Here is a 10,159-nt window from a genome sequence, read left to right as displayed (position 1 = left end):
CACACAAGTGTCCTTAGGTTTAAAGGCTTGCATGAAGTTTGTAGGTAAGTAACCCTCCCCACTGAAGTTAAGTTTGTTCAACCTGTCCTATATAAAGATCGGGTTCTAGGGAGCTCATATCATTGACCTTTCTCGAAGGCGCTTATCTCAGTTCGGCAATTGAATCACCAACCGAGAAGGTCCTGAAAGTCCAGTCCATATGAGTGTAGCTTCGAGTATCAACCAACTTCAATCGGAACCAAAGCCAGCCATCTCGCTACTTTCTAATAGGCCAAAATCAAGTTCAACTAGGGTTCTAGGGGCAAATTAGTGCTTAATGACACCACGCAGCAGCTAAGTGTTTCCTCAAGTTGGATCCCAAGGAACACCAGGACAAACCAATGTGTCACACTAACGATGTCCACCATATCAACCACATCAGTATATGCTGTGCAGTCTCCTTGGTCTCATGCCATTTACCTAAGGTTCTCAGATCCGGGTTAGGATCTTTCACACAAGTAAACCCAAACAGGCCCACAAATATAAAGCAAACAAATCAAACAATTTTTAAAGTGATCCTAAACTTTAAGGTAACCCTCTTTTTAATCGAAAGCTTCCCTAGTGGAGTCGCCAGTTCTGTAGTACGGTGAACTGACTTTAAAATAAATGTTGCGGATAGCAAGAGTCGCCACCGACTTTTATTTTATCCAATTAAAGAAAGGCTAAAAGAACAGGAAAAGACCTTTTAAAAGAAATTTTGAGTTCGGGGGGTAGGTTATACAAAGGGAAGGTGTAAGGCACCCTTTGCATCCATGGTTATCCATGGGCTCTTAATTGCTTAGCTCACTTTGTTTTCAAAATGTTTGAATTGTTGAAAAGTAGGGTGTGAATAGAAAAAAACTTTGAAGAAGAACTTTAACTTGTAAATAAGCGTAGTCTTTTTGAAGTTGATTTTGAAGAAGAGTGGAAAGAGTTTTGAATTTGAATTTTGAATTTGAATGTGAGCAAGCAATTAAAAGTTACCTACCCTAAGTTTGAAAGATCGTTCTTTTAGCTTTTCGGGCGAAAGGGTCTATCCATACCATGAGAAGGCAGGAAGTCTTTCAGTTGGATGTTTAAGGGTCATCGAGAAAAGTATCGTTCGCCATAAAACTGTCCCTACCATATATAGGGTAGGTAGTCTTTAGGGAAGGATAGAATAGTCATTAATCTTTTTTAGGCATCATGCGAGGAGACCTTAGCAATTGGGACAATCATCCTTTATTTCGAGGCAGCATCAAGGGACAAAATATTATATGATGATTTCAATCTTTAAAGGCAACCTTGCTTTAGGTATCCTCGGAATCGGGGAACTTGACTATTTAGGCATTATCAATAAGGCAACAAGGCTACCAGAAGGATTACCCTAAAGGTGTGTGGGTGCACAATCACGTGGTTAACTTCGATTACATTTATCTTGTAAAGTTAGTGATTCTATGTTCAATTCATGGTTTGCACTCCCTAATTTACTAACCACGCAGTTTAAAATTGCAGAAATTAAAGGCAGAAAAAATATAAAGCCCTACGCTATTACAATAAACACCTGCGGGGAAAGGGAAATAAAAGCAGAAAATAAGAGGGATGAATAATTAATTTAATTATCTTGAGCCTTGATCTTCCTCGAACCCTTGATCAGCTCTGAAAATTAAGAGGAAAATAAATAAGGGTGAGTGCATTACAAATCCATTGGCGATTGGAACAAATCCTATTTTAATCATAAGGCAAAAATAAAAATTAAGAATGATATTTAAACAAAAAGATAGTTAGAAACTTAGCTTTTTGATATGAACGCGCGTGGCTGAAGAATTCTGGGGTATCCCCCGAAAGGTACAAAAGTTAACCAGGGTTAATGGGCAACACCTACCAGTAAACCTAAGGCTATTAGGGTTTATAAATGAATCGAGGTTAACAAACCAAAAAAAAAATTATTGGTTTGCAACCTAATTAATTAATCGATTAAAAGTATACACAAAAATGATAATTTTTATTGTTTAAAAAACAATTATTGGTAAAATTGGAAAAATCGAGTTTTCGAGAAAAAATAAATAATTATAATTTACTATAGAAACTAATTTAAAATAAATAAAAATATAACTAATAATAATAGAAAAGAGGAATAATAAAAAAATAAAAACAAATAACAAAAAGCAAATAAAATAAAAGCATTTAATTTTTTTAAAAAAGAAAATTAAAATTTAAAGAAACTTAGCTGGGATTCAATGCTGTTGGCTTCTGAGTGTCCATGGTGAGCAGCCTTCGCTGGACGCTTGGATCTGATTTTGTGATGATCGGATGGTGGAGATGCTGAGGGCGTACCATAAGCGTGAGCGCTGGATATGAGAACGTCTACAAATAAATAAGCGTAAAAATAAATTTGCAAGACTCTGGGAGTTGAACCCAGGTCACTTGGATTAGAAGCCTTCCGCCTTTGCCACTTGATCTGCAATCGTTGTGTTGTTAGTGTATTAACTAAGGATAATTAAATATATAAATGAGAAACAAACAGGATTTTCAAACACAGTCAAATGCGTGGCCCTATGCCATTACGTAGCGCCCAATCACAAGAGGAGAGAAGATCTGAATGGTTGACCAGCCTATAGGACGACGCCGCATGTGGCTGCTGAGTCCAAGGGGATTATTCATCATCTCCCCCAAGTAATGGCCAAGGATTTGCTTCATATTAGCCACGGAATAGCTACAATTTCTCGTAGCAAACTCTGCAAAAAACAAAACTTACAAACATGCGTTATATAAGAGCCAAAGCCACCCAGTTCCACTAAAAGAGACCTCACGGACACGATGGTGTCCTTGGTTTTGCGCGAAACGTCCTGAAAATGTAGGTTCGAACTCAAACTTTCTTGAGCCCTAACAATGGTGACTCGCGGTTACGATGCCATAGCTTTGTTCTAATGATTCCAATCGTCCCTGATGCATGCCATGAACTAAAAAAAAACAACAAATCACATTAAAACAGGATGTGGACAGCGATACGAAAAGTCAAACATGGTGGTAAATGTGACGTTGACATGCTTATTAGGAATGCTATAAGAGCTCACAAACAATGGAGTCTTACCTTTTCTTACCTCATGAATAATTTAGAATGGTTCTTTGGCTTTGAAAGTGGTTGGATCCTTGGATACTAATTTCTCACTTTCTTGGAAGAAGTTGGCAACTTGTAACCCTATTCTTCTTGGGAAATTTTCGTCCTCTTTTTGAGCATTATGTTTGAGAATATATATGAATGCAATTAGGTCTTCTTTAAGTGGGCTTGGACTTGTAATATTTGGAGAGAAAGAAACTTGAGTGAAAAATCATATTTTCTTTCTAAATTTGGACCAAATCTCTTCATAACATATGCTCACGTTTTTTCCTTTGTGGTGATTATTTGGATCTGAATAAATTAATAGCATATTTTTGTATGATTTGATTTTATTTTATTTTGATTTTATTTGATTTATATTGAATTTAAATGAATAAATCCAAGATAAATACAATAAAAATCACAAAATAACTATCAAATGATCATTGGGCCTTAAATAATCTAAAAATCACGTGGATAATCCAAAACTTATGGCCCATTTACAAGAAAGCCCGTTTTGAAACTTATTTGCTTCACATTTTTTACCCAAAATTGTCCCACTTTGAGAAGGCATATCTCCCTCGATTTTTAAGATATGGAGGAGTTCTAGGACTTTTTGGAAACCTCAAGATGTCTTCTACAAGCCGCTTTGGAAGCGTTTTTCCATTTGAGGATTTTATCTTGGCTTTGATAAAAAATTGCTTTTGGTTGACTTTCAAAAAGGACCTATAATCTTTTGATCCATATCTCTCAAATGAAGCATTTTTGGACTTGACTTGTGAGAGACAAAATTGTAGAGAATTCAATTTCCTTCAAAATGAGCTTTGAATGGGAAATTTCTGATGTTCCATGTAGAAGTTATGGCTGGTCAAAGTTTAGTTGACTTTCTCCTATGAAACCCTAATTTAGAAACTTTTTGAATTTGTTGATTTCTGATCTTTTCTTGATGAATCATGATCAATACTTGATCAAATGATGAATGATACTTCAAAATAAGGTTGTTGACAAAAAATCAGGAGTTTTGACTATACTTTGACCACAGTTGACCTTTAGGTCAAACCAGTCGCTTGTTGATCATTTGAGCAGTTGACTGAGCAATCCTATGAATCAGAGCTTGAAACTTGGCATGAGGACCCTTTGAAGCATATGAGAGGCCATGGGATCCATTTGAGGTCTTAGAACTTGATTTTCCTTTGAGAAATACAAAACCCTAGTTTAGAGGCTGTTGTTTAGGAGAGAGACTGCATGTTTCCTTCTTGTGTATCTTTGAGCGTTTGAAAGTCGGATGGACTGAAATATGAATAAATATGATGGGCAAATTTTAGGGTATGATAGGTGGTGATGCCTTTCGGTTTGAAGAATGTCGGGGAAACTTACCAGAGGGTAATGAATTTGATTTTTCATGATAATATCGAAAATTTTATGCAAATATATATTGATGATATAGTCATTAGGTATGAGTTAGGGAATGGTCACATTGACTATCTTCGACAATCGTTCGAAAGAATGAGAAAATATGAACTAAAAATGAATTCCTTAAGTGTGCTTTTAGTGTATAGGCAGGATATTTCCTTGGCTTCGTTATGCATAAAAAGGGCATCAAGATAAACCACAATAAGAATAATGCCATTATGGAAACTCGACCTCCTTCGACCAAGAATGAGCTTTAACCTTTGTTGGGGAAGACCATTTTTTTAGGAGTTTTATTTTGTACCTTAGTGGCAAGACTCAAGAATTCTCGCCATTACTTCGCCTAAAGAAAGAAGAGTTCAAATGGAAACAAGAAAATCAAAGGGCTTTTAACGAAATAATGAGATACTTGATGCACCCTTCGGTTTTGTCTCTTCCTCTTAGAAATAAGTGCATGAGATTGTATATTTATGCGTCAGACTCAACCGTAGGAAGTATGTTAGCTCAATAGGATGATAATAGTATCGAAAGAGCCATTTATTACCTTAGTTAAGTTTTGTTTGACGTAAAAACTAGGTATAGTATGATACAAAAGTTGGATCTATGTTTGTATTTCTCTTGTACAAAGTTTAAACATTATATAAAACTCGTTGATGCTTCTGTCTCTTCACATTTCGATATTATTAAGCACATGTTATCTAAAATAATTTTGCACATTCGAATTGGTAAATGGACTCTTTCCCTAACCGAATACTCCTTGAGATATGTTCATTTAAAAGCCATGAAAAGACAGGTTGTCGCCGACTTCATCATAGATCATGCAATAGTTGAAACGCCTCAGAATAAACCGAGATTTATGGATGATCTCTTTAACCGAAATAATTTTTTTTCTGGAAAAGATTAATAAACCAATAATAGAGATTTATGGTTAATCTCAAGAACCAAAACTCAATCTCTTGAAAGTATCACACCCTTAAGAATAAAAACGACCAACACGACCACTAACAAAAATATCTTCTTCATAGATAAAGGTTCGCTCAGAAGCACTTAGGCAACCAGAAGTGAAATAAGAAACTTTTTAGAAGGATGAAGAAAGATAAATTCCAAAGAAATATGAAATCAATGGAAAGTGGCATGATTTGAAGTGGGGGAGACCTCCCTTTATGTAGTGGTTGTAATCACCAAGAAAGGAAACAATCCATGGGCCAAATTAATTATCTAATCGATTGGTCTAATCAATTAGATCCTTCAAATATAATAGATTATGATGCTCAAATAGGAAGATTATATATATATATATATATATATATATATATATATATATATATATATATATATATATATATATATATGTCATTGCAAGACTTAAATGTGCTATCTTTGGTATTTTACAATTGTTTATCAGCCATCTAATCGATTATGCAAGTGTCCAAATCGATTAGTTTTATGAAATCCTTGTGTAATCGATTGGTTTATTTACTTAATTGATTATGTAGTTAAAAAGGTTTTTGGATAGCTTTTTAATCTATTGTATTTGGCATAGAAAGGTAATTTTTAAGATAGAAAAGAATATTTTTAAGTGTGTGTGTGTGTGTGAGTTGCCTTAGTACTCTTAAGTTATTATATTATCTTTACAATACTCAGTTCACTCAGACTGACCGACAAACATGACCTGGCGAGCTTTGACATCTTTCCCCAAAGAAGCTCCAAGTCTCTTGCTAGATAGTATCTAATTATATGGGCACTTTTATCTTGAGTCTTATTCTTCAAGCACATATATTCTCATGTGGTATCATCATTAAAACTTTATATGCTAATATGCATTACCTGCAAGCACATAGGTCCACATTCTCCCCCTATTTGATTATGACAATGCATATCTTAGGGGAGGTGGTAACAGGAATGGATACAAGTATTTTTGGAGTGATCAAACTCCCCCTTAATCAGTTAGAGATTATACTCTACTCCCACTGAGAGTATACTTCTCCCCCTTTGTCATTATCAGAAAGCAGTAACAAAATCAAAAGCACGTAGATCCCATGTAAAAGGAACAAGTTACCTTATAGATATGGATAGTAGTAGTCCGGGGTAAGGTGTATGATCTATAATCTTATTTCTCCAGGGAAGGTAGCATCTAACTTTGAAGTAAATTTGTAAGTAAGCCTTGGAAAATTATAACCTAACCCTAACGAAGAACTACCGAAAAGCAAAATGAATTGATAAGCAACACGATTACGTAGTCTAGTTTCGATAAAACCCTTAGCAAAGAAGAATGCAAGACAAATCAGCCATGGGATTGGATCATTGAAATTGGAGAATGTAGCAACAAAGGTTTTTAGAATGAAAAAGAGTGGAAATAATAGTCAAAAGGTTTCTATTTAAAAAAGTGGTGTGTTATGAAATAAGGAGAAGACTCCTTTATGTATGAGAAAATGTGGGTAAAAAAAGGAAACAATCCACAAGTTTTTTAATGATTTAATCGATTAACCCTAAGTAATAATCGATTAACCAACCCAAATTACAAAAGTTTGATTTGAGATGTCACCTAATTGATTAATAACTTATGTTACAAATAGTTTTAATCGATTAGAGGAAACCCTTAACCAATTACCCGGTGTAAAATGCCTTCCTAACTAATTAATCGAGCTTCTAACCAATGTCTTCATTAACTAAAATAATATATTGGTTGACCAAGTGACTTCAAATTGAAAGAGGAGGAATGATAATTGTGATATAAAAGAGTCTTCAAAAAGAAAAAGCAAGCAAAATGGTCGACTTTGAATGCAACTAGTATTCCAGAGACGTTGCAGTACTTCATATTGATGTGGACGAGGGAGGCTACATCGTCTAGACTCACTAGGAACGATCGATAAAGAATGTCGTTGTAGACATTTTCACATGGGATCACAGAGAAACAAACACTCACAGTTCTCTTGCTACTTATTTATCCCAAGGATACCGGTAGGCATATCTTTCCACATGGACGAGTAGAAGAATCATTGAATGCTAGTAGGCTTTGGCCTTCGCAAAATCACTGATCTTGCTTTCTCAAGCACATCTTTGTGAAGATTCTAAAGTACATCAGATTGCATGAACTTTCATCGTCTATGAGGATCCATGAGATAGAGTAATTAGCGATGGGAGCAATAATGATCAACAAAAGTATAACATTACGAGTTCTATTCACCTTTTCATGGTCTTAGAACCCTATGATTGGTCTGTCACATTTTTTGTTCCTCACTTAGTGATGCTAATTTAAGAGAGTATTGTGGTGGAGATTCTTCCTGCTTGAACGGGTCGTGTCTACGGTGAGGATTGAAGATGATCTTGATTTGGAGAATTTTGAAGAGTCTTCTGGAATGAAATTCAAAGTGGTTGAGGTTTGAATTGGAGGAGATATGATCATGGAAATTTATAGGAATGAGAAGTTGATTCTCACATTGCGGTTTATATATAGTGAACAACCATTGAGCCTATACGGTATTGGGCCCTTTCTCGGTCCAAAACACTTTTGATACACCTAAAGTGACCTAGCCATTAATCACAATACCATAAATTGCTATCGATTACCAAGAGTTTTTAGTCATAATATATTAGCAATAAACATTAAACTAAAGACCAATCTCTTAAGAAATTACAATTTAAAATTAAGTTAAGTGTTAAGAGAAATTTAACGGTCAGAAGGGTTTACTGTGATCTCTTGACAAAGAAGGGGAAGAATATATAAGTAATAATATTTGTTAATTTTATATTTGTATCACAAAGAAAATCTCATTATTGTTATGTTTAGGGCAATTTATACATATAAAAAAGAAAAAGTTAATTTATAAAATAAAAAAAAAAACATAAAATTATAAATACATAAACTGTTTTTAATAATAATTCATTATTAGGGCAATTTATACATAAAAAAGAGTTTATTAAAATAAAATGAGATTTGAAATAAATAAAAAAACTAATATAATTTAGGAAAGAGAGATAAGATAGTAGTATTAATTTATTCAACAATGTTTAAAATAAGTTTGCAGAATGGATTGTTAGATAGCATGAGAATGAGAAAACTGCCGGAATTGATTAAAGCGAGAATTTGGAACGAAGACCGTAGAAACAAACAACGATAAATTAAAAAGAGATTCGAACTCTCGCGGGGAAACCCCATGTACTTAGCAGGCACACGCCTTAACCACTCGGCCAAAGCGACTCGGTTGAATGCAATCTAGTGAACCAATTATTAGAAGTATAAATACTGCTTAACATGTTGACAAAACCCAAATCTATATCCTACTGTTTTTATCTCATACTAGTTCTATAACAAACTAACATTTTCATAATCATATATTAACCTTTATCCTACTTCTAACTTGTATAAATAATTACACGCTCCAATTTAAACAACTTTTTCTTTTTTAATTTTAAATCACTAGAAAACTATTTATTCTTTAAACAACACTACTTTTTTTTTATTTTTTTTATTTAAACAACGCTATTTTTAAACTTGTTTTTTTTTTTTGTGCTCTAAATGTGTTTGTTAAATATTTTTAAAATAGAAAATCAATTTTAAAAAATAAAATAATAAATGCTTTTTATAGATTGTATTTCAGAAATCAAATTCTAAGATTTTATAATAATTATTTTATATTTAAGAGTATATGAAGATGTATTTTAGAGGCGATTGTTAACACTTGCCTTCTTTAAATAATAGATTAGAAAAATTATGGTTCCTCTAATCAGGGTTCTAGGTAATAATAGAATTGAGTCGGGGTCCACTCCATAGCACTTCAAAGTGTCGCAGTATTTGACAAAGATCGGAAGGTGCGAATTTGGGTCATCTGTTGGGGAATCGGAGAACTGGTTTGATATCTAGCATTATCTTCTTTTAATTGATTGATTAATCTAAAAAGTTAAGCGTAAGATGGTTTGATATATGGAATGGTATCTCTCTTGTAGAGTTCCTTTAAGCACATTTCATCTTCTTTGTTAGAAGAGGACTCTTTGATATTTCTCCCCGATTAGTTGATGTTTCTCATCTTCTTTCTTGTTCGAGTATTGAAGTGAATTATTTATCTTCTTTGTTATTCCTTGAACAAGGGGTTACTTCGTTTGATGTTGAATTTTCTAAGGATCTTTCAACTACTAAGTATGTTCTTATGAAGGATTAAATAGGAGTTTTATGATAGGAGTAAGATGAGGATGATGATTCTTCAATTTAGATTCCCTCATGTTTAAAATTCTGGCACTTTCAATATAGATGTCAAGACAAATGTTACAACATCTTTTGACAGACAGAAACAAAACAGAATAAACCACACTAGACTGTAGGTATGCCGACTTAAATTACAAGATGTCTCAACACAAATCATAATATCAGGCAAGATTTCTTGACATCATCTACTGACAGAACATACTTTTACGAAATAGAAAATCATGTAGAGTGGTAAGTAACACAACATATTGTTTACATAATTCAGTGCAACATCATCTACTTTAGGGGATATTAAGCCAAGAAGGAAATTGATCTCACCTGATCAGAATGGATCGTCACGGCAGCTGGATCTGGCTTGAAGAACAAGGTGGGGGGTACCTGCAAGGTTCTTCGATGCTAAAGTCAGAAGCTATCAGAGAGAGTGAGGGTTTAAGAAGTAGAGAATGAAT

This window comes from Vicia villosa, linkage group LG5, assembly GCF_029867415.1.
Source record: "Vicia villosa cultivar HV-30 ecotype Madison, WI linkage group LG5, Vvil1.0, whole genome shotgun sequence".
NCBI classification, from domain to species: domain Eukaryota; kingdom Viridiplantae; phylum Streptophyta; class Magnoliopsida; order Fabales; family Fabaceae; genus Vicia; species Vicia villosa.
This window is presented reverse-complemented; position numbering follows the sequence as displayed.